At 41.8% G+C, this 14,995-nt stretch overlaps 1 long non-coding RNA gene across 1 annotated transcript; it reads right to left on the minus strand.

Moving 5' to 3' along the window:
* Nucleotides 1-387: 387 nt before the first annotated feature.
* On the minus strand, nt 388-12,548 carry LOC128932513 (uncharacterized). The gene is made up of 3 exons (XR_008482420.2): nt 12,398-12,548; nt 1,454-1,599; nt 388-716 (listed from the first exon to the last, which is right to left on the minus strand). It is a non-coding gene; the product is annotated as an uncharacterized LOC128932513 (long non-coding RNA).
* Between the last annotated feature and the right edge of the window lie 2,447 nt (nt 12,549-14,995).

A 14,995-nucleotide genomic window follows, 5' to 3' on the forward strand; every position in this document is an offset into this window, starting at 1 on the left:
GTGGGGTGGGCAGCTCCAGGTACCAGGACAGGCATTGGCTCTTTGAAAGGCTGTGCCTGGACCAGGTGTACTACAAGCAGCTTCCCCATCTGGCACCAGGGAATGTGGTGGCACCCAGCAGCTTGGAGATGCTAGGAACTACACGGCCTCAAAGAGGGAGCCGCAGCCCTGGCTTGGGGAGCTCCCAGGTCTGGGATCCCTGAAGGGCCACAGCTCTTCTCTGCCTCTCTTCACTGGCAATGTGGCAAGCAAGGGGCATGTTTCAACCCTGTTTGTGTTACAGCTCTTCTAGCCTTGCCATTCAACAGGTCCCAAGTTCTTGTCCTGTGACCAGGAAGAATGAGGCAATGAAGAATGAGGCAATGAGGCACACAGACAAGTGGAGGGTGAGCAAGACAAAGAGGAGCTTTATTGAGCAGCAGAACAGCTCAAAGACCCACTGTGGGTATCTCCTGTCTGCAGCCAGGGTGTCCTGACCAGTATTCAGCCCTCAGCAGAGAGGAGGCAGCTCTGGCGTGGGTGACTCCTCTCTGCTGCTGGTCACCCCATAGTCTTCGCAGCTCTTAGCAGAGAGAAGTCCCTGGAGTGGGTTGTTTCTTTCTGCAGGCAGATCATCCCTGGAGTGGGAAGCTCCTCTCTGCAGCTGGTCATCCTGTGGTCTTCTCTGCTGTGGCTGATTCTGGGGGTTTTTGTGGTCTTCAGAGGGGTCAATGCTTCTGATTAGTTCATGAGCAGCCAGGGGTTGACCCAGGAAAAAGCACCATGAGTTCCTCCTCTGATCTGCAGGACTGGCAGCCCAGTCCCCAGGCTTTAGGCCTTCCCTGGCCAAAGGTGGGGCCTCACCCAAGATCCACTCTCTTTTGCCCAGGAGCCTGCCTGCCTCCTGCTGTGGTCCATGGCTCCCAGGCTACTTGCACCAAGGGGTGCCTTCAGGCCAATGCTGAGCTGCCCTCAGCCCCCGCTTGACTTCCCTCCCAAACTCATTGGTGCCTGAAGTCCAGAGGAGTTCTAGTTGGCAGAGGGCTGTTGTGTCAGCGCTGCCTCAAACATGCACCCACTAGAGAGGGCTGTGACAGCATCCGAGCTTGGCCCCAATCTTGCTCTGTGATTGGAGTGGGCTCCAGGAGCAGGGAGAGACCACGTAGTGGCAGCAGGCACTTACAAGACTGTTGGGGGAAGGGGACCTTCCTGGGCCCCCAAGAGCACAGAGATGCCCTGGTCCACAGCCCGGCTTGGGCAGCTCCAATAATACCACTGGGGAGGGCAGGGCTATCTGCTTCGTGGAGCGGGAGGCCCGGGCCATACTTCCTCGCTGCAGCCTGCATCTTTGCAGGCAGCAGCAGACAATCTGGAGCAGCCACTGCCATCATTAATAAATAATGCAGAGTACTTAAGTAAGCACTCAATAAATATTAGCTATTTCTATTAGAGTATCATATCAAATTATAACTACCTGTTTAATTAGCTGTCTCTCCATCTGGACAGAAAGTTCCATGAAGGCAGCAATCTTCTGTCTGTCTTGGTCATACCTGGTTCTTCAGCACTGGGTCCGTTGCCCCAAAGCAGGGACTCAGCCTGAAGCAAGGCAATTTCTCAGAGCTGTAAGGAGGTGGTGGAGAAAGGAATGTGTGTATAAATGACTCGTGTTAGGAGAGGTGGGACATTTAGGGTGTTACATGTTCAGGTTTTCAGGAACAATTTGTAGCAAGGACTGAAGAAGAAGGACACTAAATGATCCTATTTAATCCTCACAATGGTTCTGTGAAGACAATTGCTTTACTGAAGAGGCATCTGAGTAGTGGAAGGATTAAATGACTGCTCTAGAGTCCTAAAGTAAGGACGCAGAGAAGCTGTCTGCCCAGCCTCTTTGCTCATCTCTTCCCCAGCTATGTTCTGTATAACATATTAACAACTCGGTATGTTAAGAAATGTTAGTGAAAGAATTTAAGGGCAGAAATGAATATGGAGACCACAGGGCTAAGTAAAAGTGAATGTTGTTTTTTTGTTGCAGGGCTGCTCAGAGCTTTTACTATGCTAATGAGAATGGTAACTTTCCAAGAAGAGAAAGCATGGAGCGGGCCTAGATCACTTAAACACAGAACCCTGTGTTCCTGGAGCCCTCTTGGGAGACAGCATTGGCCCTTGCTCTTAGCCCTCTACCCATGCTGCCTACCTCACTTCTGCCATCAAGATTTGGTAGTTTCCGATCCTTGACATTTAACATTTAGTAATGACTCAATTCCACAATAAAAAGATAATCTCTGTTTAGTGCTCATTTGACTCAAGAATTGTGCTCATGGTGCTAGATGCTGTGGTAATACTGCAAAGGTACCTGTTTTTCTGACAATATTGCTACTGAGAGAAAGATAAACAATAACAGTGATAGCAGAATCTTACAGTGCTTGGGAATTTTTTCAAAATACACTCATAGCTTGTGCTACTTGATGGGATACATGCATTAGACATTATTAGCCCCATAGAACAGATGACATTATAATCTCAAGGAGTCAGATGACTTGCTCAGTCACATGACTATTCATTTGGGATTTTTTTTTTTTTTTAGGTTTTTCTCAATTTAAGGGCTGTTCACCCCTACCAATACCTACCACACGATTCTCTGTGAATCTAAAATTTCTAACATAGTAAATTTTATATACACATCTAATACACAGAGAAATATATTACAATTCTTTCTAGAATGGTGAAGCTGGAATAGACCCTAGGAACTTTTTAAAAGCTAATCTCCACATTTTATGGCAGAAGGAACTCAAGTTCAAGGACGTTCAATGACATGCATAAGATCACCCAGCAAGCTTGTAGCAGAGCAAGACTGAAATATTCTGGACTATCCAAATCATCTCCTATTTTTAATTCTATCGCTGCTTTTCACAAAGTACATTTGTTTTATTCCTGCCTAAGTGTTGAGCTTGAAACTACTCAGCAAGTAAGTTTGTTCCTATCGCTATGATGCTGGGTGGCTTTTGTTTACCCTTCTATTGTTTGAGAAGATTTGGCCAGAAGGAAAACTGTTAAATCTTCACATTGGCAGTGATCTCTAAGACCCATAAAAGATTAATCACCGAGAGAACCCATAACCTTGCATGATCAAAGTAAAAATTCAGTTTTTATGGCTGCCTGTGTTTTATCCTCTATAAATTTTATAATAATGATTAGGCTCAAAGTATGGGCATAATTTACATACATCAAAATGCCTCACACTGTCCTTACAGCCAGTTAAACACCTGCAGCAAATACAAGGAAGCATATTAGAAAGAAGAAAACTGCCAGGCTCTCTCAGGCATTAATCAGTGGAACCTCTTTGAGGGCGAGAAGGAGAAAGAGGGAAAGAGGGAGATTGAGAAAGAAATGTAATGGTGGTCTCCTGTAACCAAGTCATGCATAGTGTGTTCACATAGGAACAGCAACTTCGCATTTGTCAGAAATACGCTTAGTTCAGCCTTTTCTCCCTTCCCAAAATGATCAGCCTTATTTCCCAGAAATGCTTTTTCTCTGACATTAACCAAGAACTCTTTGGAAATATCAGCACAGGAAAGACTTTAGAAATTGTTGCTATTTAACATGACTGGTTGCTTCCACCCGTGCCCAGAATATGTTAGTCTATTGATAGATGTGGTGCGAGTCCCTGAGTCTTTGTACCTTCCCTCTCTATCCTCCCACTTAGTTCTACCATGGATTGATTCTGCCTCCTAGCAAAGAGTTAAAGGTTACCATGCAGGGATTTAAGTCCGGACACACTGGCAGACATGTACCAAGGCAACGGCAGCTACAAATAGCATGTGGTACAAGCTTTTAGGGTAAACATCAATTTCTCCAATTTGCTGTAGCCTGAGAACCTTGTAAGCCTAGTGAATGAATTCTGAGTGTGGGTTTTGTGCTGGATAGATGGAGCAGAGGTTGTTTTTATAAAGCTCTGTTAATGTACACTGATTCCTCAGTTTAAATATTGTGAGGGGTGAAAGCCACAGCTGTTTCACTCACTGCCCTTCTAACATGTGCGTTTTCAGTCTTGGACAGGGGCTGCCCTGCAGTCTCTCACCTGGATTCAGCTTCACACTGATGGGGGAGGTTGCCAGAGCTTGTCCCCAGACACCAGGCAAAGGGTCCCCTCATCTTTCTGCTTGTTGAAACCCTATCTCCATCTTCAAGTCCTCTACCTAGCTTTCAGCTTAAACCATTCGCTGCTACACATTTATCTATGAGTTGTGCCCGATATTTGGAAATATTTTCTGGTTCCATGAGATCTTTAGATTCCCATGATAGGTATTGAGCTCTTTTCACTCAGTGTGCACTGTGTTAAGTGCTTTATGAGGACTGTCTTATTTTATACATATTTTTCTGTGAGATAGATACAATTATTGTCCATTTTATTGTGATAAAAAAATGAAACCCTTGGTGAAATAACTTGCCCCAAGTCACAGAACTACTAAGTGCCAGACCCGAGATCCCAACTGAGGCAGTCTAAATCCATTTAGAACTTTCATCCCCTGCACTGTGTTTCTCTTCAGAGTCCTTTGTGACTTACTAAGCTTCCATATTTATATCTGGCCTTTTATACTGGACAGAGCTCCCTGAGAACTGAATGTTATTCACGTGTCTTTGTTCCCCCTTCCCCCAGTGTACCTAGGACACTCAAATATTTCTTAATTTCAAAGGGCCAAAGCAATCCTAGGAAAAGCCAGGACAACCACTAAAACCTACGAAACCAGTAGGCATAGAAATATGTTTCTCCCCAAAGGAGACCTGGCTTTTTCTTAATGATGTTAAAAGACTGGAATATGATAATTTAGTTGAAAGACAACTTTGAATATAAGTTTCGTTAATCAGAATGGGTATTCCTACAATAATGAGCCCCGAGTTGAATTTTAGAACCCTCTTTATGCTTTGTTGGTAACAAAGCTGTTATAAAAATAATTTGGTAAGATAGTCCATTGAAATGGTATAACTTAACTGTGTAAAAAGGTGCCTTAGCCTGGTATCTGAGCACACCCAACTTATGTAATGCTAACATAATGGATTATGCATATTGTATTGGGTTAAAAATGAAACCCAGTGAAGTATTACAGCAATTTAAAAAATATATATCAGGGCTTGTTCAGCACAGATATTTAAAATTTAAACGTGTTTAAATATTCAACTGAAACTAAAATAAAATTCTGAAAAATGGAATTCAATAGAAAGGCTCCATTAAGAGTAAAAATGCTTCTCCAAATCCATTTGGTTCTAATAGAAACCCATCGAGTGAGGTTTCCATTGTTGCAGCACCAGCCAAGGGAAAAATTATACATACATTTGGGTAGGAGAAAATCAGCTGGACTTCCTGTGGTATGAGCTTTCCTTAGAAAAGGAGGAGAAAAGAGAAGCTTTGAAACAACACTCAGATTGGGCCACAGTTTGTTTAAAATGGTCTGGAGCTCTTTCTGAAAGATGATCTTCCCCATTTATTCTCTTGCTTCAGTGAAACCTCATTTCACCTTCCACATCAAATGTGATTCTAAAAAGAAAAAAAAATTGGCAACTTTTGCTGCAATATCAGGATACTGACCAATCTGCCTTGTGAAAAGCTTTCTTTCCCTGATAAACAACCTGCAGGATGTTTTTATTCAATTAATTGGAATGATTGCTTGCACAGAAATGTACCGCTTTATCAAGGTCTGCTTGAATATCAGGCTTGGGCTGAGCCCCAGCCTTTTCGTTACTCAGTTCTCCAGAGAGCAGATACATGAGGATTCTGAAACGTAATTAAAACAATCAGTGAGAATTAGCCGGCTCCGTTACTGCACTCAAACACCAAACCAGGGGAAGCAAATAGGGAGATGTATGGGTAAGTGAACAGGAGCCTTCCAGAGAAGAGGGAGGGCCGGGAGGAGACATAAAATGGAGGGTGTTATGAGAAGAAATATAGGATAATATAAACAGAGTCTCTAATCCTGAGGACTGTAAATCCCCTTTCCTTAATTGGTTTAGAAACTGGGGTCTGTAATGTGAGAAGGAGGGCTCTAGCTGCCTTTCTTCTTTGCTGCCGGGAATCACATTAAGTGGGAAACAATAGCAGGGCTGACAGCTCCCTTTCTGTGGGGGCACTTAGAGCCGATCTGCCATTGAGACTAATACAATTACACGGGATTAGAGCCCTGCTGAGGATACCTAGATTGGGGAATTCTCAGTGGAAGTGGAGCTGGCTCTTTCAAAATAGGGCATGGGGCTGAAGAAGGACAGCAGACCAAGACCACAGTGCTTCTATTTTACAATGAAGGGAAATAACTATGATTTTATCGTGAACTCAGGATCTTGACCATACATTCTAATTCAAACAGAATTCGAATTTGAGATTTCTTCTTTGGCACTTCACACTATTTTGCTTACTTTCAATGATTTTTAGTTGAGTTTAGATATTTCCTTGCAAGAGTACACCTTTCTACTTGTTCTCACAGTGTAAGCTTCACTTTAGTTTCTCAAGACAGAGAGGGAACCTATATTTAGGAATTTAGGAGTTATGACTGGCCAGAGGGTCATTCCTAGTCTCCACTTGCATTCCCTTTGCAAACTTGAACTGACAGATACTGTGGTTTTTGTTTGTTTGTTTGTTTTTAATTTCTAATAAAATGATTATGGAAATCTATCAATGCTGGTGACATGACCGCAACTGACAATTGAATTCAGGGTTTTCACGTGAATCCCTGGGAACCTGACATTAGTCTCATGCTTATTACACCAGGGAGAGGTGTGATATTTATCAAGGAAATACATGAGAGGGCACAATGCTTTGAAAAAATATCCATTTTTTTTGAGAAAGCACTGCAAATTTCCTCTTTATGAGCCCCAGAAATATTTCCAACAAAAGTATTACATAATATCAAGTACTATGTTTCTCAATCATCTGGAAACAATTCCAACTCTTATTTCTTATTTTTAAATAGAAATAGAAAATATGTCATGCTTATCCCATCCTTAGCCTAGCAGAACAGTACTTTTAAAATTTAATTCCAAACCCATGGTCCTAAATAAGTGCCCTTTGAGAATGCTTTAGTTATTTTGCCTTCTATATGTTCTGTTGAAATGATCACTGAATTTTGAACATTTGATTAATATGTAATGATGAACACACAGACATACATCAACATAAATCAATTCTGATCCTAGAAAATCCTTCTGATGGCCTAGCAATGGCAAATAACCTCTGGCCTAAATGCTCATCTACTCATTGGATTATGGTATTTTCTGCAGAAGGTCCATGTTTTAATGCAAATGTGACAACTTGGGATGTTAACTAAATGTGACAATTTGCCTTTGAACGTTAAGTCCGAAGGGAATGAGATGCTAGTTATTCTGATCTGTATATGGGAAGTAGGGAAGGAAAAGAGAAAAGTGGGAAAAATTAGATGAAGACAGATATTGAAGATTTCACATATTAATTCATATGAAGTTTACCCAGTTCTGAGCAAAGCAGCTGAAGACCTTTTTTGGCCTGCTTTCTGTTCAGAGCTGTCTCTTGTTCTTAGCTTGTACTTATTCACGGAGCTGGAATCACCTCTTCAGCCCCGGGAATGAGCTATCCTCCAGTTCTGCAAGGAGAGGAGCCTTCCCTACCTTTCCTCCTGAGGCCTCTGCTAGTTAACAGCAGGCAGCAAATACTGACGCCAGGCTCTCTCCACCCATGCCCATGATCCTCAGGGCAACCCTAGGAGATAGGTAGGAATGAAATCCTCATTTTATGGTGGAGGCACCTGAGGCTCAGAAGGATGGAGTTCCTTGCCCCAAGACTGGGGCCTGAACTCATGTGGTTCTTTCTTACTCCATTCTATACCCATTCTATGTGGCTTCCCAACATTGACATTACCATCTTTATCATCACTGCCACTGTGACCACTGCTTGTTGAGGCCCTACTCTTTGCTAGGCAGCGGGCTAAGCATTTAAATGCTTTGATTCACATAATCATCACAACCCTGCAAAGCAAGTAGGTGTATTTGTGCCCACAGTATATGAGAGAAAACTTAGTTTCAGGGAGGTTAAATAACTCACCTAAAGCCGCACCTCCAGAACTGTTAAACTCAGGATTTCAGCCTAAGACTTTGTGAAGCTGGAGCTTCTTTTTTTTCATTACCCTATTGTACCCTTTCAGATAGTATGTGACTTCTATGCATGTGTGATGCTGCATCAATAGTTTTGCCATACTCAGCACCAATTTCTCCAACTTCTCACTGGGAAATGCTAATCTCAAATTTAGGAATGGGCACATGACCAAGTATTATGAGGTAGAGCATATCATCCCCCAGCCACAGTGATTGGCAGAGCCAGGGCCAGCGGTCAGTGACTGGTGTACTGGGCTGGACCCCACACTCACAAGGTACCGTGTTTGACTCAATGCTCAGCTGCCACCATATTGAAATTCTTAATAATTTGAGAAAAAGGATGTCTTGCATTTTCATTTTGGACTGGGCTCTACAAGTTTTCTGGTTCTGGTGACTGATTTAGTGCTGGACAAATAAAACAACGCTCAGCATCAATGACACTCAATTCCAGGACTTTCTGGACTTTTTGAGAAAGTGGAGTTCTTTCTATTGAAGTGGTAAGCCTGGAGGTTCTGGGAGCCATCATGTGCTGAAAATCTGCCTAAGAATGAAACCTGAGAAAAGCAGAGCTGAGAGAATGAAAAAAAAAAAAAAAAAGATAGTGACTTGATTAAACCATCTGAGTCCTTGGGCCGAACACAGTTTTTATTATTTTACTTTTTGCCTAAGTCAATTTGGGCTGAGTGTTTGTGCAGCTTAAGAAGTTTGAATGAATACAGCAGAAGGCTGGGTTCTCCAGAGCAGACAGAGCCAGGGTTTAGGGTGCAGGATGTGTATGAAGGACCCACATCTGTGAAGGGAAGGGGGAGGTAGCGTGACTGCACAGCAGAAGCAAACTTCCTCCTGCCAATCTGGCAAAGCCTCAGCCAACCTGGTAGGTGTTCTGAACTGACTGCTGCCTGTCTGAAGTATCCTGTGTTGGGCCAGAGTGGCCCAGCTTCTATAGCCTGACTTGCTCAGTCTCTGGATGGGGCTGCCCCAGGAAGGGTATGGCCTTCAGTGAGGTAGCTCTCTGAAGCCCAGGCAGACCCTGAAGGAGCTGACTGCTGGAGGTTGTCTGCTGACCTTGCTCCCTGCAGCTGGGCAGCAAGTCCTTCTTTGAAATAATCACTAGGCAGCCCATCTTAACTTGAGCTCTTTAGAAAGCAGAAATCAAGACAAAAGCTTATATGTACTATTTTATTAGGGAGTACAATTGTAGGAAGACAGAAAATGGTGGATGGAGAGACAGAAAGCAAGGATGACCAATAAAAAGGTATTTTATAGAGCTGGCCTGTACTTGATGCCAAGCCTAACCGATGCTCCATCTCAGATCCTGTTCATGGACAGTCTAACCTGGAATGGGAAGGGAGAAGAGCATCAGCAGATGACCTTCTCTTTTGGATAGGAGATAACAGGCACTTAGGCACGCATAAAAGGTGCCAATTCTGAGTGCTAGGAATACCAAAATGTGTAATTTAAAATATCCTATCCTCACGTTCACCATCTAGTTGGGAAGAGGGAATACACAGCAAAAATTAAGAATGACAATATATTGAGTAGGCAATGGGCGCCAAAATGATGATGCCGATAATACATACTCATGGTACCTCTGAGAAGCAGCAGGTGATAGAAAAGGGCAGTCAGGAATGGTGTCTTCCTAGACGTGAGACTGGAGCTACATCTTAAGGTTAGGACTTCTGTAATTAGAGAGAAAAGGAGCAGAGTAGGGGAAGTAAAAATGCAAGTACACATCTTAGAGCAGCAAATGCATGTAGAGACTAAAGTTTTACTATAGCGTCAAAAAAGAAATGAAAGCATGGAGAAAAAGAGAATGGAGAAATAGGAGAAGAAAGGGTGGGGAGCTGGTGGGAATTGCTATTTTTTTTTTTTTTTTTTTTTTTTTTTTTGAGAAGGAGTTTCACTCTTATTGGCCAGGTTGGAGTGCAATGGCATGATCTTGGCTCACTGCAACCTCCACCCCTTGGGTTCAAGCAATTCTCCTGCCTCAGCCTTCCGAGTAGCTGGGATTACAGGCGCCTGCCACCACGCCCAGCTAATTTTCTGTATTTTTAGTAGAGATGAGGTTTCACCATGTTGGCCAGGCTGGTCTTGAACTCCAGACCTTAGGTGATCCACCTGCCTCAGTCTCCCAAAGTGCTGCGATTACAGGCATAAGCCACCGCACTGGGCCAGGATTGCTGCTATTATATGTACAGAGCTAATATCAGTTTAGGACTGTAAGGTTAATTCATTTCAAAAAAGTGTCATCTTACCCATCCTCAAGATCAGTGGTGTTGAATTGCCAAGTGCAGGTTCTGTGTCTACACATTGCTGATGGAACTTTTTCTATGTAGATTTTGAAAGTGATTAAGTTCAATGAAGTTAGCAATGACCCCATATCTCTTTTCCTGGAAACATAAAACCCCTCTTTAAACAATTAAAACTCTATAATCTGCTGAGAATCTTTTATTTGGCATGTCAAGGTTTAGGGAAAGGAAGCATGTACAATTAGATACATACATTTCTTGCCAACTGCTAGACAACTGAAGAGATATTTCAATCACCTCCTGATTTGTTTCTCCATGTGTTTTCATATTTCACGAGTGTTCAAATGCAGTAATTATATTAAATAAAACATAAAAATAGGATCCTTAAAAATGTCATCTATTCAGGAAATGGGGAGTTACAGATTCCAGGTCTAGCCTTCTAGTCTCTGCCAGAAACTGCGCACCTGTGGGGTAAAAAAATCTCATTTTTTCTAGAAGTTGAAGTGCATGGAAAAGTTTCAGGGGAAAGGAAGATAATTTTAAAAATGATTTCTTTTCCTTTAAAGTACTCACTGTGGATGCTTACATAACTCTATTCTAAATGATCTTGCTAGTGTGGCTAGTTTATGCAGAAACTTTCCCATATTGACAGATAGTTTCAGGAAATCATGAAGATAGGAGTGATTTAAGGATATCTCAAATACGCATAGTGGTTGGTTGAGCATAAGGCTAAACATAGGGATTCTAAAGTCTACTTCTTAAAAATATTCAAACAAAGACTTGTTTTCGTTGTTGCAGAAGAAACAGATCATTAGGGCATTACTGCTATGTACTATTCAGAGCTGTAGAGGACACAGCCCTTCATTCTTCACGTCATCACTCTATTCACTGACAGTACCAGCACCTGGTTATTATTTGTTTATTATTTATTTAAGTGAACAAAGAAATAGCCTCAGTACTTTCAGGCAGTAGGGAAAGGCATTCCCTTCCTATTTTCATAAAGCCCCAAAAGCCTTCACCCTATATGAAGCTATCCAGTCCCAAGTTTGAAGAGCCCTCCGCCCCACCCAGTATGTCATCAGAGGCTGTGTCCTTGTTTTGTAAGCCACTTTCCTGATGCCAGGTCAGTATTATTATTCCCATTTTACACACTTTGCACAGCAGATACAGTTTCAAGTCCCAACAACTGAACTTCCCAAATTTTTATGTGATGGAACTTAACTCCAGTCATATGGGCATAAAAATATGCATGCCCACTAGGGCATTGTTAGATTTCAGAAAGAAATTTTCTTCACATTAAAATATGGTCTATAGTAGCCCAATTTTAAAAAAGAAAATACATTGTGTGTGGGCCTCTTTTGCATATTGAGATATGGAAGAATGTGAGCAGTCGCCAGATAATATAATTTTCATCCATCCAAATATCGAGCACAATTCAATGAAGAAAATGCAACTTTTGCCATGTGATTTATACATGCTTATATACCCTTCATTTTGAGTCTGTATGAAATGCAGACATTTATGGTTCTATAACCAGAAGAATAAAATTTGAATGTGTAGTAAAACGAGAAATGTATTTTAAATGGGCTTTAGAAACAGAACTGAGGAAGTCATCAGGAGGCCACAGTCACTAATGTAATTGGTTATTTTGCTAGATGGCCACTCAGATAGAGGCCCGGCAGGCACAGGATTGAATTCAGGCTGATAGGCATGGGAGATGAAGTGATGACTTCCTGGAAAAGATTGAGATACCGCAACACAGTAATCCAGACCAGTCAGAAAGCATGCCATAAAGCCACTATGAGAAATTCCTCCTGCTCATGTGATGCGTCCTTATTTTTTTACTTTAAAAGAAGACTGATTTTATGATTTGGCACAGATCATTGATCATAGTTCTTTTCTATTGCAAATATCTCCCAGCTGTGTTCTGTGTCAAATTTACAAAAGATATAACCATTATTTCCACAAAATATTGGAAGATTGAGTGGCCATTTGCCTATCGGCACCCATCACTTTCAATATAACTCCTTCGGGAAGGCACTATAAAAGCCACTTACCAACCCCAAGTGATGCATGGTGAAGGGGATGCCTTAGTGTGATCCTGCTGCAGCAGGCAGCAGCTGGTGTTGTTGACTGGCCTGCAACTCTTCCCCCTTTTCCTGAAAGAACTCGGCATTCTAGTAGAAAATTTGCATCATGTGGGTCGAGTGGAGATAATCTAGTCTCTCTCCAATCCCTACCACAAGATGTCATGTGACACAAGCTGAGCCAATCAGAGAATCCCATCCTGGTGAAAGTCATTGGTACAAAGATAGACTTGTGATCCAAGCTGGACCAATCAGTCTCCTCCCCCAGAATTCTCCATGAGCACTTGGAGGGAAGATTGGCTCATTCCAACAGTGTTACTAAGCAGGGGGATATGGGCTGAGGGCTGCTCATATTATAATCTTCCTGCTTAGTAATATATAATTAAGATCTATCTCTATCTCCATCATCAATTTGCTCTCCTGGGTCTGTGGCTGAGATCCATGAGTCTTTTGTATTGCTTCTTCCTACCTTAAGAAGCATTTTTACTAACCATATAGGGAGAAACATTCTAAAGACTGAAGCCAAGCCAAGGCAGGATAAGCTCAGAGATAGAAATAAACCAATCATATTACCCAATTTGAGTTTCTGTATCCAGTCATGTCTGATTCCAGTAACAGACACTCTTCTTGGTTTTGTGACCTAATAAATTTACTTTTTTGCTTAATGTAGTTTGAGTTGGGTTTCTTCTATCACTGGTCATCAGAAAACATCCTAAATGCTCAAAGTTCATGTAGAGGCAAACTATGTTTTCCCATATTAACCAGGCTTCCTTGTAGCCTAGGTGGGGGCCATGTGACTAGTTCTTGCCAATAGACTCTGAGCAGAAGTAATCAAAAGCTGAGGCAGTTAAGGAGATGGTGCACCTCCTCCAGTCCTCTCTTTCTCTTTTGTAGGCATTTAGAGTTCATGTTTACCAGATAGTATGGCTAGATGATGGCAGAGCTGGAGTCAGCCTGGGCTACTCAGACTGTATAGAACAGAGCTCTCTGCCAACCTTTGCTCTTTTAAACTGTGAAGATTTCAGGACTAATCTGTTACACAAGCGTATTGGGGTTTGTGATAGAAATGAAGTTCAGCTACGGAAAAATTAAGATCTATCTCTATCTCTATCTCTATCTCTATCTCTATCTCTATCTCATCTATCTCTATCTCTATCTCTATCTCTATCTCTATCTCTATCTCTATCTCTATCTATCTCTATCTCTATCTCTATCTCTATCTCTATCATCAATTTGCTTTCCTGAGTTTGTGGCTGAGATCCATGAGTCTTTTGTATTCCTTCTTCCTACCTTAAGAAGCAGATGTAGGTGGTATCAAAGAAGACATAAAAGAACCAAGAATAGGGAGACAATGAGGACAGGTGCTCTCCTTAGTAGTGTGCCTAAAGACAGTGGTAATGATCTCAGCTTCAAAGGAAACCAACGTTCAGAGTCTAACTGTGAGTCAAATACTTTACCTACATTATATCATTCCAACCTCACCAACAGACCATTAGATGACATTATTGTCAATGAAACTAAATTCCAAAGAGATTAAGTTGAGTCACAGATTCCTGACTAGAAAGGGCCAGCTTTGAGCCCTATCTGTTCAGCTGCTCAATCTAGCCCAAATTAGTTACATTATTACTATTAATAGTAGTATAAATATTACTTAGATTAATACTTTACAGATGCATTCAAAATGCCAGTCTTTTCCACCCATTCTCTATGACAGAGACAGAAAAAGCAAGATCCAGCCACGTCTGGTTTGAGTCCTTGAGTTCAATTACACACTAGGGCTTTAGGAGTGAAGTGGATGCTGGCCAGTCTCCTAATGCCACTATACCCTTGTCCTTGGATTCTTACACGCCTTGCCTGGCCGCTGTTGCAATGCACCAGTCTCTCTCTGCAACATCTAGTTCGGGACATTTTCCTTCTTAGCTTAATCAGTTTTGCTGTTGGGCACATAGCAAATTCAGATCCCATCGTCTCTTTCTCCCTGTTTCTTATATTATCTCGGCTATCTCTCCTTGCCTTGACAAATGTCTTGAACTGTTGTTGGTTCCCACATCTAACTAATTTGCCAGCCAGCGTGCTCCCTGCATACTAACCTACAAATTCTCCAACCTAGACCCAATATTTTTTTCTGAATTTGTGAAAACTGCCCCATCATTCTTATCTCTTTGCAACATTAGCATTCAGCAAATACTTCCAAGTGATCACCTTCTGAGTTTCTAGTAAAACTAGACAGGATTGAGTTTTAATCCAAAAATAGGACTAAAATTTCAAATTTACAGTCATTTGGTGAAGGACATTATTCCTCCTTAAGACTTCTAACTTATCTTTAGGTTAGTAAGAGTCTCTTACTCCAAATCTCCGTGCAATTTATGCCAAATATAATGTGTATTGCTATCCAAAATGCCAAGTATGAAATTAAGTAGAAGTTGGTTATTACAGGATCCCCTAAATTAGACACCAAGCACAGGTGTATGCCTGATTGTTCGAAGGGGAGTCTGGGGGCTTACAATAATATGGAAACCAGGCAAAACTACCCACTGCTTCATTGCCATAAGTTAAAAACAAAACAAA

The sequence above is a fragment of the Callithrix jacchus genome, chromosome 6 (genome assembly GCF_049354715.1).
Source record: "Callithrix jacchus isolate 240 chromosome 6, calJac240_pri, whole genome shotgun sequence".
Classification (NCBI taxonomy): Eukaryota; Metazoa; Chordata; class Mammalia; order Primates; family Cebidae; genus Callithrix; species Callithrix jacchus.